Here is a 19,585-nt window from a genome sequence, read left to right as displayed (position 1 = left end):
AAAAAAAAAAAAAAAAAAAAAAAAAAAAAAAAAAAAAAAAAAAAAAAAAAAAAAAAAGAAAAGAAAAGAAAGAAACCTTTTGTATCAAACAAAGAATTTTTTAATTAAATATATAAAAAAAATTATTCTAATATTATGGGCTATATTCTTGCATTTCATAGTGGGAAAACAAATTATTTCCTTTTTCGCATTAAAAAATCGCGAAATCTGTAGCAGTAAATCGGACTCTTCAAAAAAGGGTTACTAAATGCACGTTTTCATTTCAAGATTCAGTTGTTGTCATAAATAATATATTAAAAACATGGGATTTTAAAACTATGTGGAAATAGTAATAGCTGCATTAAAAAAATTAGAATGAAATTTTCTGCCGGAAAGAAAATCAAATTTTTTTTCATTTATCTTTATTTTTCATTGTTCTCAAATGAGAATAGAAAAAGCATTTTTTTTCTACGCAGATGCACGAGAAGGGCATCTTTTGAATATAATTCTGAAGTTCATTTTGAAAATTTCTGCTGAAAAAAAAACTTTTCACTTCCCAAAAGAAAAATCTTTTTGCAAGAACCTGGTAATATTCTGCGAAAATATCACCACGATTCTGCCACAGGGTTAAAGATTAACATAAAAACCTACTAATCTTATATTTATAAATTTGAATATATAAAACAAATTTGAATATATAGTCATTTTATACAAAAAAAAATCACAGTAAATCATTAATTAAGTTTGCTTGTAACATGTAAAATTAAAATTATTTGCTGTTAATTATCATCTAACCCTTGCAATTCAATTTTTTTTTCTTTTAAAGTTTTTCTTAAACTATTAGATTTTGACAGTTTGCATATCATTTCGCTTCCCTGCTTGAACAGCAAATTCATCAGTGGATTTAGTAAATTCATCTATGCAGCGCAATAATCTAAGAAGTTTATAAGGACTAGTTTGGAAATCTAAGTAGTTCCAAGTACTCCTTGGAGACTTTTTTTTATTTCCAAGGAGTTTCTGAGGAGTATAAGCAGTCTGTACGAACCCTGACATTTACAATGTTTGAAGTTATAAGTTACTGCCAAGTCATGCAATATCCCAATAAAATTTAAATAAGCCAAACTTAAACATGATTTTTTCATTATTATAAAATTTAATAAGTTTCTCAGTCATTTTAATAATGAATGCAGCATTTGAGCTTTTTAGTTTTTTAGCTATCATCGATGGCTACAGTAGAACCAAGCACAATAATGGAAACAGGGATATGTTAAAAAACCAAAATCATTGGATAATCGGGAGAACTTTTAGTTTTAACATACGAATATTGAAATGATTTTTATTTACTTTTTTACCACTAAAAACTTTCAAAAGAATGATTAGTGAATTTGGTCAATATTATATTCAACTGTAAAAAAGAGTATTAAGCTTCAGCTTTAACAGCACTGCTCTAATCAGCTATGGTTATCATCATAAAATTTATCACAATGTATTGGAGTGGGGTGATTATCTTCAGAAGCAGTGTAAAAATATAATCAACGGTGTAAAAATAAAATAAAAAACACTACAAATATGAAATAAAATGCAAGTCAGAAAGTGTTTTGAAATGGAAAAATAACAAACAGAAGAAATACTTTAAATTAAATAAATATTGATTCCACAAGTGTCTAAAGTATTTCTTAAGAAAATTTGCAAGTTACATGTGAAAATAATTTATTTGCTTTTCTTGCCTCATTCAAATCTATGGAGATTTTAATATACTGAACCAGATCATATTTTATCAACTGAAGAACAATGTTTTAGCGGATAACTATACAATTTTGTAGAAATAGCAAAATAATACAGGGTGATAAAGAATAACTTTGATAAAGTTTAAAATCATATATTTTGGTCAAAAACTAAAAAAATTTTGTTAAGTCAATCAGATTTTGTGTCGAAATATATGTATGAAAATTGGTTGCGTTATCTAATATATACCAATAGTACAAACTGTTGCAAATATTCAAGACCTGTGAAATTTGGAGTTAGCAAAAAATCATAGTTTTTTAATATATATATATGAAACATGAGAAAAAATTATATATAAGATTATCAGATTTTTTAAAAAAAAATTTCCTTTATCAATTAAATTTCTGATAAAAAATCAGTATTAATAATGATCAATATTTCTAGCTGTTTAATATTTTAATAAATTTCTATAGATAATGGCAAGTTTTAATAAGATATCAAATGAGGAGTAAATTAATTTAAAGAAACAATTCACGAAACATAATAAAAACTAACGGTTACTTTTAGNAAGGTCACGCAAATGAACAATTCTTTCTGTATTATTATATAATCCAAATTTAAAAAGTTTTACAAGTACTTACATTTAAATAAACAGCAAATTACTTTACATACAGCTAATGGAAAATTTAAATTTAAAAGTTTCATGCGATTTTCATCCACATTTATTTTTTATTTATTAGTTTTATTTATTTATTGATGTTCAAAATCAATGAATTATTTGCATTCATTTCAATCTCGGGACAAAACCTTTAATATTATTGAAATTATAATTTAAAATAAAAATTATATTTATTTAATAAAGTATATTTAAAAATTATTATAAAAAATATTTTCCAAGTTAAATTTATGATTTCTCAAAAGAAAAAAAATCTAGGTATAAATTAATAATTTAAAAAAAAAATTAAGTTACTAAAATTGCAAATAAAATAATGGAACCATGGTACAAGATACATTTTTAACTACACATAAATGACCATCTTATTCAACAGACTTGAATCCGATGAAAATTCAGTATAGTCCATCTTGGGTAAAACTTCATAAGAATATGGCGCCCATAAAAAATCCTCGTTTAAAGAATTGGACAGAATATTAACAGGTGAGTCACAGCAGGTAGCAGAAAAGTTTAGGACATGGTGACAGCTCCGAATTAAGGCTAAAGATAGTCACTCTGTCATATTTAGCAACTATTTACAGGTGATAATGTTTTCATGAGTTCAGACATATTAAAGCGAATATGCGTTATTTTTTGTCACTCAGTATAATTTGAATATTTCACATCATTGTTCAATGAAAATAGCCATGATATTTGTTTCATACCTGACTTTTAGCTCGAATTCTAATGTGACCAGTCACTGGAGCCTCAGGATGAACAGGATTTTTCTCAATGCTTACATTAGCTAGGGCATGTTCACCAAAAATATAAACGGGCATATAAATTAGCAGCCATGAAACAACATTCACCAGACAGGGCCTACTTGAAAAGAAATAAAATGACAATAAATATGTCAATACAGTTTTTTTTTAGTATAAACAATTTTACAATTGCATAATCATATCTTATTTATAAATTTGCAAAACCATTATATCATTAAAATATGCAATGTATAATGCAATTAAGACAGGAAAGCATAAGATTTTATTAACCCCTTGCTAGCGTCGCCTGAATCCAGCTCGGGCAACTACTATGTGCAGTATTCGTGATGTCCGAACTGACTTGGGGTAGGAAAAAAATGATTGTTTCTATTTTGTGAAGCTGACTCTGTTTCTACTTTAGGATGCTTACTTCACTATTTTCCTAATAGATGGCATTAGTGGCCCTAATTTTTCAGGGATTACGACTTAAGTCGAGGAATAGAAATTTGGGTCGAGTTTTGGGATATACCATAGTGTAAAAAATTTGTAAAATTTACGTATAGAAAATCATATTGTTGTGTATTTATATTATATTATACTAATAATATTAAATTTTGCTTCAAAATTTAGTTCAATTTGTTTTAATTGAATAAGATGTGTGTGTAATCCATTATTTTTTTATATGTATGTACAGTACAGTATACAGTAGTACAAATATGTACAGTAAATACAGTAGTTATTGCATTTAAAATTTTACTTTTGCAATAAAAAACCATTTTCTAACTTTTGTATTAAAGAAAGAACAAAACTAAACAGGCAAAAAAAAATTCCATTTTCGGTCCATTTTTCTGAAATTTATGTCACTGTTAAGAGGTTAATAGGTTTCAAGAATCCACAGATAGTAGATAGAATATTTTTCGACACAGACGCAGATGAGCACTATCCACTAGCAGCAGCATAAGTAAGAGCTCATAACACAGTGTCATGGATCAACAACAATCAAACCAGAATCAGAAATGATTCGTTGTCACTATCAACACTAACTGGTAACCCACAGCTTTATTAGAGCATGTCAGCAGCTGACAGCCAGATCTCACAAAAACTAATTGACTCAAATCCACATCAAATACAGCACATACCAGGAAAACCAATACAGTAAGGCGTATTGGCTGTACAGAGTAAGGTTCATATTTCAGTAATTCATCTAGTAACAACTGCCAGTAACTGAAACCCATCAATAGGTAAGAATAGAAAAGGGTGACAGCTCAATATTTAATAAAAATAATTACTTAGAAAGCTATTTATCTTCCATTACAGAAAAATATACGTTAATTCTTTAACTATGATGTATATGCTACTGCTTTGCTTTCTGACTGATGCTCAATCTATACAAAATCGTGCTGAATTAAATTTCACTGTTAACATAGAACCCATTGTCATAAACAAATATCGCAAACTAAAATAGTTACTATCCGAAACCATGATGGAGTTATTTTTTCTAATAATTTTTTTTTCCTATAATGATTTTTGTAACAATTTAAGACAATTCGGGTGCCAATTAAAAATGCTTCATGGGTTACTTTTAGCACATTTAGCTGTAAGTTGTGCACAACATTATAAAAAATAGCATTTTCAGAGACTTATTTAATTTTTTTACTAGTTTTTAAGGAGTGAAATTCAAAACCAAACAGAGAATTTCAAGACAGAGATTAAATTTATAAATTACCACCATTTTACAACCCAGATTAATTTGTAATTGACATATTATTTATGTAAAGTAGTAAGCTTTAAATTGTTGATGGAATATTTAACCTAAAATATTAACCAAAATGGTTCTTAATTTTTACTACTGGTTAATAAGATTAAGATTTACATTAAAAGAAAAAACTTATGAACAAAGTACATCTGATTTAATTTTTTAGCACACTTTTTTCGTTTCTACAATTTTACAGCATGTCTAAACTTTCAAGTCAAAATTAACACTCTTATATATTGGTATGAAAAGCAGATCTTTCCCAAGACAATTTTGAAAGGTCACGCAAATGATCCAAGCAAAACTTATTTTACTTATTTATTTTAAATTTTATTTTGGGGTGTAAGAAACTTCTTTTTCAAGCAATTTCAGCTATTAGCAGTGTTAAGCAATAGCAATCAATTTCCTGAATTTAGGATACTTAAAAGAAAAATCATGGCATGCTCTTAGCATTTATCTCTATTATAATACTGCAATTTTATGCTAAAAATATACCAATAAAATATACTATCATTTTCCTGCACTTAAGATGAATCTAGTGATTTTTTAAAAGATTCTCTATTTTCAATGGCAGAATAAAAAATCTAGTAGTTTTAACAAAAAAAAAATTTACAAGGATTATTTTCACTCCTGGAAAAATTTTTGATGAGTAGAAATTAAATCTATTAATTGCATGTTTAGATGCATACTGGCAATTTTGGTTGGGCAACCTTAGCTTAAAAATTTAGTCACAACTTAACAGTATCTAGAATAAACCAAAAATGTATTAACAATCAAGAAAAAAAATGAACATTGACTGCAGTTACAAAAGCAATATAAACCTGGTTTGAACCAGACGGTTTTAATTCAAAGCTGTTTCAACTATTCATTAAGTCTGTATATAATCTTAACAAATTGAATTCTTAAGTTAAGCCAGACACCTTAAACCTGATACAGCTTCAGCTATTAAGTCTGTATTTAAGCAGAACAAATTGAATTCTTAAATTAAGCCAGACAGTTTAAATCTGATGCAGCTTTAGAATTTCATTAAATCTGTATTTTAGCTGAACAAATTAAACTCTTAAGTTAAAGTTTAGTTTATACTGCTTATGTAGTACAGCTATTGGAAAACATCAATGAACTCTACCTTTTCTGGTGTTAGACACCTCATATTTGTAAATCCAATCAAATGCATGAGATAGCATTTTAGATCATTCAATGTACTATTAACAGACACCTAGGCAATAAATAACATATTATTATTTGTGTTGCCAAAGAGTGAATGCGACATTCAGATGTTAGTTCAAAATAAATATAGCTAAGTTCTTACTTTGTTTTCCCATTCAAACTCTGCCCACTTTTGCCTGAACTCTTGATCGGTGCATGTAGCAGGAATTATGTAATCCATAATATCAATGTGAATATCATTCAGAACAACAACACTTTTGTCACTGGCTGATCCGCTGATATCATATACTGAAAAATAAATGCCTTAAAATAGAAAAGACCTGGAGGGTAAAAAGTGATAACCCACTTATTTTGTAATTAAAAGATCAATAGATTTTCCTGCACAGATACTACAGATATTTGTGGCTTATAAAAAAAAGTGAGTTTGCATTGAATTGCTTAAAATTCGAAAAACCTTTTACTGCTTGTGGAGAATGAACACAAGATCTTGATGAACATAATTATTTCTAAAATTTTTATAAGTTGTGTCTTATTAAACCTGCAAGGGACTGTCGTGCTGAAAAAGAAGTGGCTTATTGCTTTTTATTAACCAGATCTTTAAGTATTAACGACCTTGTTTAGGAAAAAAAAACTTTTTTTTTTATCTGATCAATTAGTTCTGTCTAAAACACTGGCAGTTCTGCAAGTAGAACTTAATTTTTTTGATCCCATCAAATGGTCAAGCATGTGGAAAACCTTCATCAATTTTTCATTTAGAACAAAGACTTATTTTAATGAGCAAAAACAGCTACTTATTTCGAATTATATAGAAGAAAAATTACTCTTTATAGCACGGTTTTCTGGTGTGAAGAGGGATAGGTCTGAACAATAATTGTATAAAATAAAAAGAGTAAACATTTGAAAGGAGTAATAATAAAAATGCCGAAACAGCTAGTGAGTTAAAGAGATCATATACTGATCTGGTAATAAACTAGAATATACAAATTAGCATTCAATTTTGGTCAAATCAGACCTTGCATAAATTTCACAACATTGAATTTAATTTATGAGTATAAATCATTATCATATAATATCATGCTTTTTCTTTAAAAAAAGAAATAACGTTAAAGCAGTCTTTTATAATTATAGTAGAATTTAAGGCACATAATTAAAGTTAATCATGAGAAAATTTAAATTTTAACAGCATAAGATTATGACTTAAGAAAAGGGTAATAATAGAAAAACGAATATAAGTCATGACAAATTTGAGGGTCTCAAAAAATTTATAAGTAATTCTACGAATATTTTTAAAATAATGAATCAAAAAGAAACATTTTTTGGCATAAATAAATCATTAAAAAAAACATTTATTAGGTATTATATAGTACCAAACACATTAAAACTAATATCTAACTTGTTCTTAAAAAAATTAAATAATATTGACAACCAAATGGTTTACACTTTCTTAATAGTTAAAATATAAATAATAAATAAAATAAAATATAAATTAATCATTTTACATTAAATAATTCAATGGTCAAATTAGTTAAATTAGTTTATGAATAGTTAAAAATGACTTACCAATGTTACCAAAAATGATGCCATTTTCAGTTGATGCAACTTTAACACTTGCTTTGATGTTACAGAAATCATGAGGAGCAAGAATTACTGGTGATGGCTTTTCAACAAGTTTTAAGTCTCCTGCAATAAAATCATAAAATGCAGTATTTTCAAAAAAGATATATAAATTTTTAAATAAACCCTCCAATTTTGAAGCTACAACTTAAGTAAAATACATTTGAAGAGAATAAAATTTCAATTCAAGTCTTTAACGACACAAATTCCTTAAAATGAGATTCTGGCAATTAAGAACTTCTACAAATCAACCCTGGATCATTGCAACTTATTGATATTTCATAATACAAAAGTTCAAAAAAAGAAAATGTTACTTCTTCTAACATTGTTTACGAACATTTTTAATAAATTTGTTGTAGATGTATAAATCGATAATATAAATGTTAATTTGTTAAGCTATATTTTACTAACACTTAAATAATCTTAATATTATGATTGAAAGAAGTAAAATATTAAAATTTTACAGAACTACTATAAAAAAAGAGCAAATTTTCCATATTTAACTAGATTTAAATATTTTAATCACATCTTTTTATCACAAAACGCTATTACAAACCTTATGGCATGAGATCACAATTATAAACAGCATACTTATATTTAAAATCAAATTCCTACTTAGACAATATGGTAAACAAATTTCTAAAATGTTTAAAAAATCAAAATAAAACAAAAACAGTTTTTTTTTAAGTAGATGAAAAAAATATTATTGATAATGAACTTAATTTGTTTAATTTTTAAATATTTTTATAATGATTCTCGTTATTTCATTAGCCAATTTTATTTTATTTCTTTTCATTGTTGGATTTTTTTCCACATCAAAAATAAGATTAATTTTGTCTCCTAAGTTAAAAATTTTTAACACTCACTAATAAATACTTTTTTTTTTTTAAATTCTAACAGAAAATTATAAACATAAATCTTATCAGCACCTTGATCAGTTTGAAAAAAAATGAGATATCTTTGAATAAACACACTTACATTGAATCCATTCATTTACAAATTCAAATCAATACAAATAAAAAGACAATCAGTCTTCAAACATATAAGAAATCATTAACTATTCCTTCTTTCCCTGAACTGGTTCTGATCAAAGTCTATTCTGCATTAATTGTAGAGAAGCAAGAAATTGATATCATCCTTTTTTGAGCTATAAAAGATTGAGTCCTTTTTTTTAAGAAAAAAAGAAGTTAAAATGAGTAAAAAATTAAGTAATTTAAAATATTTTACATGAAATTAAAAGAAAAAAACGTCAGAACCACATAATATGAGAATAATAGTAATACTGTACAATTTAGCATCCTTTTCAAGAAAGAAGAAAAAAATCAAGTTTAAATGAGTGAAAATTAAGAGATTGACATTAGCATCAAATTATAAATAGAAGTTTCAGGACCTCATTCAAAGAGTTGAGTCACAGTAATAATTGGACTATCTTACTACATTAATATAAAAGTATTGTAATATATATAAAAATACACACTTACTTACTTATACGTACAAGAAAAACAATAATAAAAAGAAAACTGAAATTGGAAAACTAAACAATAAAATGCAATTACCTAATGTAGCTAGTTCTAGAGTACAGTTTTGAAGAGTATCAGAAGTTTGGTTGACAATCAACACATCCAGAACAATATCATATTGGTTTACATGAACATATCCTTCAGCATAAACTGGATCAGAGAATCCAGTCAGTTGAGTCACTTTGCTCAGTTTAGAGGAGCTTAAATCAGCAGCAGAATCTTTTTTCAGCACTCCCATAGCTTGAGAAAGACTTAGCTCAAGCATATTCTGAGATAACATAATAACAAAATAAACAAAGTAAATTATTGTAATGAGACTTGAAAAAAAGCATATAAAATACTTAAAATTATCCAAGAAAATTTAAGTCACTATTGATTAAAAAACGCACGGAAAAGTTAAATTTAAATTAGTTACATGTGTTGATTCTAGTACAGTATAACTTCGAAATTACAGGCTTTAACTGTTGAGGGATTTAGGAGGTTGAATTTTTGAAAAATTTAAGATTTAAAACATTTTACTTTTATCCAATGGAGACATTGAAGTTAAGGGACTAAAATTATAATGAAAATGTGTTTGATTCTATAATAAATATACAGTCGGACCTCTATATAACAAAGTAACCACTAAATCCCGATAATAAGTTCGTTATATGGAAAATTCGTTAAATAGAAAATCACCATTTGAGATACTTAATAACGCAAAACAGGTTTTAAATTCATAAGCACTAGATATAATTAAAATAGCAATTCATAAACCTGTATCTTATAAACTAGTATATACTATTTATTTCATAAATTTTAACCATTAAAGAAATCTGCATGTACAGCAAGAATGGAGCAAAACACTATTCATTACATTCTACATACATTTTCAACTAAAAAAAAAAGCTACATGTATAAAATTATAGCAGCATTTATTATAAAAGTAATTTTAGACATACATTACTACATTTGTTCTTAGGTTTAATTACTACCGGTATAATCCGTTCATTTTGTTTGAGTTTTTCGCTTGAAATGCAAACAAAAAGGGAAAGGGATTTTACTTCCTTCTCTAAAAGTTAAGTGCCTTCGAAAATCAATTCAAGGTTATTTCCCCTATAAAATGCGTTAACAAGTTTAAAATATTTAGGGAAGTGGGGACAGTGAATATGAAAGAAAAGTTCTTTAAATAGAAGAATCACTTCACTATTTGGAAGTTATTTTACTAAGAAATTTCCGAAACCTTCCTTGTTTTTCGAAAAAATATCGCAAAATAGAGAAATTCGCAAAATGGAAGTTCGTTAAATAGAAGTCCGACGGTACATGATATTTTTCTTTTTGTTTTAACAGTTACCCTCAGATTCCACATCGTTTTTAAAATCTTGATATTATTACTATATCATGACGTTATTAAGTAATATATTTTTAACGATCTCAATTTGCAACAATGAAATCGTAAATTTACTTAGTTTTATTGCTCAGTATCTTGACAGTCTTCATGACACATTTCTTTATGGTTTAGAAATTCTTCATATTTTCAATAGAACATTATATTTGAATTTTGAATGGTGCATTGAAACAACCACTTTTTGCCACATTCCTTTTAATGGCAAACTTGTTGCATGCTTTTTTTGCCAGCAGTTATTGCTATGGACAACATGAATTTTAAAATCCTATATTTTAATACTGCATTATCACGATACATGAATTTTGAATTGTGCATTTTAGTAATTGAAATTTAATGTGGATTTTGCAATTGCTATGAATGTTATAATATTTAGTATAATTTCAGTAGTACAATTGTAATACGACACATACATTTGAATTATCACTTTTTGGCATGCTCATTTCTAGATGAAATCATTCCAAATGCACGATGTGGATTTTAAAATTAAATTCTGACATGGATTTTCAAAATCAATTTTTCTCTAATATAATATTATGGCATCCACATTTAAGAATCCCGCTTCAGATTCAACATTGATTTACCTATATTTTTCTTGACATGAGTTAAAAATAATCATCTAGAGTTCAGAGGTATGGGGATTTCTGAGGTTATATTGTAAGAAGTTTTTAAACCCAACTAATAAGAATACAAGGATTTTTTTAAACCCATAAAAATATACTGAATTCCTTGAAATAAGTCAATTATATAAAAATTATATAAGTGATAATAAATAAAGAGCTTTGGGAGAAAATTCTTGATTCTTTTACTGTGAATTAATAAACATGAACTTTCATACAGCCGTACAATTGAAAAAATGCAATTGTGTCACAAAAGATTATGAGAAAAGTGGCTTGACTACTATTTTTATTAATGCTTAGAATACTAAAATAGAATTTCAAAAAATACTTAAAACAAAATTTATTTTTGGGAAAAGAATGTTGCAAACTTAAAATCAAAAATTTTTTTTGTTGCTCCTGTTGATTTTTCTATTGCACAGTATGTGAATCTTAAAGTTCATCTTAAAATCTTTGACAAAGAAGTTGGTACAACTGAAACCTTTATTTTAAACTTCAAGAGAAAAAATTACACATATTCTTTCTTATTCAAACTAATCAATTGAAGTACTCATGATAATTAAAAGAACCTAAAAATGGTTACAAACATTTCAAACGTGATGCAAAATTATGTTCATATTGTATTTCATATACTGCTGTCAAATTAATTTTTTACCGTGGAAGTACTAATATTTTGGTTAAAAAATAATTAAATTAAAAATAAAACAATTATTCTCTTTTCTAAATAATTCTAAGATTAGTTTTATAAGCTAAATTTTACTAAGAAACTAATTAAATTATTTGACGCAAATCTAACTGATGATATTTATTTAAATAATAATGTTAACAATTTTAAAAAGCAGGCACTGTTAAAAGGTTAATGTTAACAATTTAAAAAAAAGGTGAGAATTTTTTTAAAATAAAAAAAAAAGAAAAAAGAATTATGAAAGTGCAGATATCTACTATTCTTTTTCTTTAATATATATTTTAAAATAACTAACACTATAAATTAAAGCAAGTACTGCATAAAATTTAAAAGACATTAATAGATTTTATCATTAAAAGTAGATACTAATATTAATGTTAAACACATATTTTAGACAAAGTTAGAATTATACCTGTTAAAATTATTAAAGGAATGGATAGAAAAATTTCTATCAGTAAAACTAGAGTGAAGAATAAGACAATTTTGTAATCTGTGTGATATATTCAAAGGAAGTACTGCACTATATTAGGTCAAGTTATCAAATGGGGGGATAGCTATCATTCTATGTAACATATTTTGGAACTGGATCAAATTTAGACGGGTTAAAATTGATGTTAGAATAAAGAAAACACAGTTGGCAACAGTTTCTTTTTAATAAATGAAAAACAAAATATTCATTAAAAACGGATTTTATTTCTTTTTCCCTTTTTTTCAGCAATTACAATTCTGATAACATGCATCAATAACACTTAATATATAGTATAATTACTATAAAATGCTCACTGAATAAATAAAATATTAAGCATTAATAAGCATTTTAAATATACATGAGTAAAATGAATAATATATATTTTTCTTTTATTCATATTAATGCTTCAAAATAAAATCAGATTTAAATGAATGATTTTTTTTAGTAAATTCAGTTGATTTAAATCACTGTTTAAATCATTCTAACCTAGGAAGAAAATTGATTGTTTAAATAAAAATAAGCTGAATATTTTCTTACTTCAGTCCCAGAAGCATCTCCTTTGGCNAGTAAAATGAATAACATATATTTTTCTTTTATTCATATTAATGCTTTAAAAGAAAATCAGATTTAAATGAATGATTTTTTTTAGTAAATTCAGTTGATTTAAATCACTGTTTAAATCATTCTAACCTAGGAAGAAAATTGATTGTTTAAATAAAAATAAGCTGAATATTTTCTTACTTCAGTCCCAGAAGCATCTCCTTTGGCAGTCAATTGACTGAATGTTATTGGATCATCTGTTTGGATAACAAAATTGTTTGTCTCTTTAGCCTGAAAAAAAATCATAGATAAAATTCGTTTTTCTTACATTTAATTATATAATCAACAAATCAAAAACCAAATAAAAAATAAACAAACCTTAAGGTGTTCTTGTTCTTCATATTTCGCAGCTAGCATGGCAGCCAATGATTTCCTACATTTGTTGTTGAATATATTAATCATAAGGGGTGAACGGTCAGCAAGTCAGCAGTAGACAGAGTTATTCGTTCCAGATCATCATCATTTATGTTCTAATAGAAAAAACCATAGGGAAATAATATTTAGAATAAAAATTTTAACTGATGAAACACAAATGAGAAAAAAGTAACCTCTGACGAAAAAAAAAAGAGATATTAAGTCAAAAAGTTTTTTAAAGCAATAGTGCTTAGACTTATTTAAATTGTGGGACTGATCAGAATATGTCATAAGGGCATAATCAGACATACATAATCAGAATATGTCCTTTGTTAATACTATTTATACATTAATTTTCATAATTTAACAATCATATTTTATTTTTGAGCAGTTATTATAAGCTGTCACAATTGGAAGAAACTGTTAGATACAGCTTCAATTAAACCAGTACAAAATACTTTTTTATATTCTAAAAAATATACACTGATTCAAGAAAGGAAAAGAAGGTGCTTAAAAACAGCTCCCATGCACAAACCAGCATAGCTATGGGATAAAAGTAAATTATTGCCAACAAAAACATTTCCCATTCTCTTAATTTTTATCAGGAATCATTATAAAATTTTCCTTTTAAGTAGTGCAAAAAAAAATTGTATTTAGTCTCAAAAAGTTTGAAGTTGCAATTTTTGAATGAATAAAGTTGAAAGATACAAGAATAAAACTTTTATTGGACTAAATTATATACTCTATGATGTGATAGATTACGTTTTCATGATTAGGACAACATGCAAATAGTGCTCAGAACAGTGAATAATCTTATTCTAGAGTGATTCCATGCATTTAACACTTTGTAATATATCTCAATTACTTTTGAAGTAAAAAAAAATAAAATACTTAAAGCATTAAATGTGAATGAAGGAAAAGAGCTTTTGATATTGAAAGCACAATTTACAATGAAAAAAAGTATTAATAAATTTCTATTCAATATTCGGAAAAAAGAGAAGATAACAAACACCAATATTACTTTTTTAATTGAAGATTAACATTTTTTAAAGAGTTACATTGATGTTAACATTCATTCCTGTATTTAAAATATATTAAACTAAAAGTACTTTATTTCACAGTATGTTTTTACTTATGGTATTAAATGTATTTCATAAATTAATGTTATTATACTTCAAGTTTAGAAATAATGATACAATATTTAAAAAAAAATTGCTTACCTTCCTAGCTATTCCTGATATACCCAAATGAATTATTGAAGCCATAACTAACATGCATTCAGCAATAAAATCCTGAAATCATGTGAAATATTAATATTACAATAAATAGATAATTGTACTACATTAAGAGAGGTATGGCATATAATAATAATAATTACGGTTATTGCACACCATAAGCAGAGATAAAAATGTAATATGAATCCACAGAATACTCTATTTTAGGCATAAAATTGCATATTTGTTATAGCAGAATAGATTAATACAAAGATAATTATGAAGGCAAATCACAATAATTCCTCCCCAAAAATCTTCAAATAAATTTGTTTTTATGGTAAATAATATGGTAACCATGATTTTTTGAAAGAAAAAAAAAAGACTTACATTTTGTTTTTTAGCATCATGTACCAGAGTAATGTATCGAAGTGCAATTTTCGCTAGAGTAACTGACAATGCAGCACCAATGAAATAATATCCAGCCAATAAGCAAATATGCAATGGAGGCTTCTTATCATCTGGAAAAAGTACATATTAAAATTAATGATAAATAATGGAAAAAATTTTTTATCACAAATCATTTAAGATACTGTCTTTCAATAGTAGGTCAGAAGTTTAATATAAATTTTATTTATGGGTGAATTTCTCAAAATGTGAAGTTTCGCTGAAGCTAATTTGGTAAAATTAATCTCCTAATTAACCGAATGTGGATAAATTTTACATTTAAACCATACATTTAAGTATACAAATCAATGACCAGTACTGAAAAAACTTTGAAAATAAAAAATTTAGTGACAGCTTTAAATTGTAATTGCATGAAAAAATTAAATTACTGTCCCTTCACTTAAAGGCTTTAAAAACACACAAAGAAAAAATTTAAACTTTTTTCTATGAATCAATAGTTGTAAGTTTAATATTTAAAATATTTAATAGAAAATTCAATTAATGTTTTAAAAAATAGTTTATATCTAGAATTTTGAATAAAATATTAAAAAATTTTATAAGAATATTCGCTTTCTCCTTGTAAAAACATTTCTGTATTACTCATATTTTTATATATACTAATTCTGAAAATGGCACAAAATGCCAGCATGAAGAAAATCCAATACCTTATTAAGATTTTAAAAATTACTCCAACACTGCATTATCCGGGCTGATAAAAAATTTTTTATAATTCATAGTAATTCTTTGATTTTCATAATTTTTATCCAGGTGAAGAAAAGTCTCACCAAATTAATGACTTTTAAATAAATGGAAAAATAACTTCTAAAGTCATTTTTCCATTTGTTTGTAAAGTTTGTTAAATATATATATATATATATATATATATATCAGGGGTCTGTTTAGAAGAAATTTGGGTCCGTTAACGGACCCTTCACAAAATAATTTATCTTTTAATCGGACCCTTCACAAATATGTTTATCTTCATTATTGTTTTGTTAATCGAATAAACCCTTCCCAGGAAGGGGGTGGGGAGAAAGACAGATGCAAACGAACTAAATTTTGTCATCCGCAGACGCTTCTTCCTTTATTCGGCCGAAATGAATATTCTGCGTTCAGCAGTATTAGGCTAAATACCAAATATTNATTTTTGAACATATACTAAATTGCGATACATTACTACATCTTGATGTCTAACTGTCGATGTATCATGATTTAAAATTTCTGACATCACCCAAATAATAGTATTTGAGAATTAAGCTATAATAAGCAATAGTTATTTGGCTACTATTTTTGATAAATTTTTGTTCCAGTTCAGGCAACTATTTTCATGCTTGAGGCTACTAAAAGCAACTATTTTTGTTCATTTTTTACTGTGGCAACCCTGTGAAACGGATGATCCCACTATTTTTGCTGATCCTGTTGCCCCGTCGTCGCCTAGGAATCTAGAAGAAAAAAATAGGTTCCTCGAAAGAAAGGGACTCAATAAGACAGAACTGTTGCAGAGAAAATTGCAATATTTGAAATGGAAGATAAGATTGAAGGGCTCTTTTGTTGTTTCATTCATGGTCGCTGTTTTGATGTCGCGCTGTTTAAAGTGCCCAACTGAATATTTCTTTTGACCTTTAAAAGTTAATAAATTAAATAGGAAAAAATAATCGTAAATTTTTATTTATTTATTCGAGGGTTCTGTAAAAATTGTGTGTTACAAAAGTATTATCAGGTTACCAGGGTTGTCACTCGAACCTGAAAAATACAGGAAATTTAAAAATCACCTCAAATAACTGGGAATTTAGATTTTTTTTCCTTCTTTACAAACTGGGAATATACAGGGAATGTTGTCTCTTAAAAAATGACGACTACTCAAAGCGTAATCTATGGGATATTTAACCGTGATATTTCAGCTATACTAAACTATTTCACTCACTATAGCATTATTTAAATATGTTCAGCTGTTTTTTTTTGCAGCACAGCTGTTTTTTTTCAGCTGTTTTTTTTGTTAGCTCACACAAGAGCACAGTAATTCCTCTTAATATATTGTGTATAATATGTACTGGAAAACACAGGGAATATTTTTTCTTTCAGATTTGAGTTGCTGCGGTAAACAATTGGAGATAATGTCTCTCGGGTGGTTGAATAGGGAGGGTGAAAATTAAAAGTTTTTTCTTATAACTCGATATCTTTTTAGCAGGGATGGCGAACCAATGGCACGCTTGCCATTTATGGCGCGCGACACAATATTTTGGGCGCGCCACCGATCACAAAGTTCACTATGAAGCATATTAACAATTAAATTAAAATTCACAAAAAATTAACAAAAAAATGAACAATTAATTCCAAAAAAGCAATTAATGACCATAAAAAAACAAGCTAACAATAAATTACTAGCAGAAAAAATTAACAGTTCTGCTTAAACTAACATCTTATAACCCTAATATAAGTTATTTGTCATCTAATCTGCAACAACAGAAGTCACACTGATGTTACTTTAAGTTGAATTATGCGTATAACTGAGACATTGCAAAAAAAAAAAAAAATTCTTTCTAAATAAAGAGTTTTGAGTAGATAGTATTAGTATTATTATTTATCCAATAATCATGAAGTCAAAACTGTTCGTCGGCACGTCTATGACCTCATTAAAAATAATTTCAGAAAAAATGGCACGTTGGTGCATATAGGTTCGCCACCCCTGGCCTAGGGCAATAGAATATAAACAGAACATGGTGCAAATTTAGTACAGGAGTAAAGATTAAAAATTAATTACATTTCATGTGCTACTGAAGTTCTACTAAGTTCTGGTTATGATTAACACATAAAAAATGAAATGTGTAAGTAACATTTCAAAGTGAGTAGGTTTTTATGAGTATGAGAAAGAGTGGTATAAAATAATGTAAATTTTTAACATAGTATTTCAGTTTGCACAATGATAAAATAAACTAATATTTCTTATACAATGAATAACATAAAAATTTAACACATCATAAAGAACAAATAAACATACAGAAAAGAGTGGTAAAAAAGTTGCAAATTTTAGTGTATAAAAGACAAATTTTTTCATGCTATTACTTCTAAATGCTATTATATCTTAAAATTTAAATAATTTACACATAAAATATGCAATATGCTGCTTAGTTAAAGCCTAAAGTGGTTTAGAAAAAATAAAAACTTTACAAAAAAGCTAGCTAACACTTAGGCAGAACAATGAGGAAAGATAAACTATGAGTAAGAAAACTTATGCTAACGTGGTACACACTGTTTCGCTGAAATTTCACATCTAGGCCTAAAAAAATGCCTCTGGTGAATTCCTAAATTGGTAAAAACAATATTTGATTCTGATGGAGGTAATGCAATTATGGTGGAAGTAAAGTCACGAGATTTTTAAATCATGATTTAAGGACAAGTCAGCATAAAATATTAATTAATAGAAAACATTAATTTTTATGTGCAATATGTCCATTTAAACAAAGATATTTTTTTTAAAAATTTATAACTTATGTCAAATGCAGAACCATATATGTCAAAATTGATTTCATTCCAGAGCAGTTTTGAAATATATAATATTTTGAATGTAAAATGAATGATCATTAAAATTTATTTTTTGCTGAAATTATTTCAAGGGTATTTTCATCCATTAGCTTTAGCATGGTGCCTTTTTTGTTCTTCATTTGTATTCTGTGTGAGGCACAATTATCTTGTTTAAAAAACGTGAACATTTTTTTTTTAATTTGAACTGAAAGTAAAAAACAAAAATTATATGTTCTTGGAAAAATTCAAGGATCTTTGAAAAATGTTAAAATTGAGGGATATTTCTGCCCTTAAGAGTTCTTCTGCTCAATCAATGAAATTCAAGGACTGTAATTGAAATGCGACAATGTCTTGTCACCATAAGTATAACTCATGTAGAGGCAATGTACATGTAAATGAAACATGGTGAGTGGATTGAAAAGCAGGACAAGGCTACTGCTACCCAATTAATGTTGGGAGAATGAATCCAAAGCCAATGGCTTAGAAAACTATAATTAAACTAAACAAAAAAGAAAATTCAACAATGATTTTTGTGAATGTGAATGAAAATTCAACAATGAGGATATTGAGCCTTTACATGCTAGGGAAAAATAAGAAGTGTTTTACTTTTTGTCTTAAGATTATTTAATTACAGGCAGGTCTTATTTTTAGTAATTGATGCATATTTCTTACACAAAATAGAATTAAAATTTCCACTGATTATGATGAAAATTTGACTTTTTCAACCACCTCTGGTTCTGTAGCAAATTCATAATTGTTGAACAGTACCAAAATAATTATCGAAGATCAGTTACAACTGAAAATATCAAAAACTTGATGACCACTTCAGTAATTAGAGGATTTTTACCTCGAACACGGCCTACTAACCATGCATTAACATTTATCTGCTTTTTAGAATAATTAATAAAAAAATATATATAAAAAATTTAATTTTACTTTACAAAAAAGTTTGCATTAAAGAAAACTATCAGACTTTTTAAATTAAGTTAAAAGAAAAGGATGATTATGTTGATTACATCCATCCTTTCAAAATATATATATGAAAAGATTTTGCAATGATAGTACAATTTTGGGAAAAATGAATAGAAGTAACATTGATGAAAAAATAAATAAAAAAAAAAAAAA

The 19,585-nt window shown here is 26.7% G+C and overlaps 1 protein-coding gene and 1 pseudogene across 1 annotated transcript in view; one reads left to right on the top strand and one right to left on the bottom strand.

The window, feature by feature from the left end:
• The window catches only part of LOC122272569 (uncharacterized), a 568,266-nt gene that overhangs the window by 151,745 nt on the left and 396,936 nt on the right, over window positions 1-19,585 (top strand). The gene's annotated exons all lie outside the window — the stretch shown is intronic.
• Window positions 1-19,585, bottom strand: part of LOC107444098 (coatomer subunit beta-like) — a 90,687-nt pseudogene that overhangs the window by 66,529 nt on the left and 4,573 nt on the right.

This window comes from Parasteatoda tepidariorum, chromosome 9 (genome assembly GCF_043381705.1).
Source record: "Parasteatoda tepidariorum isolate YZ-2023 chromosome 9, CAS_Ptep_4.0, whole genome shotgun sequence".
Classification (NCBI taxonomy): Eukaryota; Metazoa; Arthropoda; class Arachnida; order Araneae; family Theridiidae; genus Parasteatoda; species Parasteatoda tepidariorum.
The sequence above is the reverse complement of the archived record's forward strand: the minus strand, read 5'-3'. Positions and strand labels throughout refer to the sequence as shown.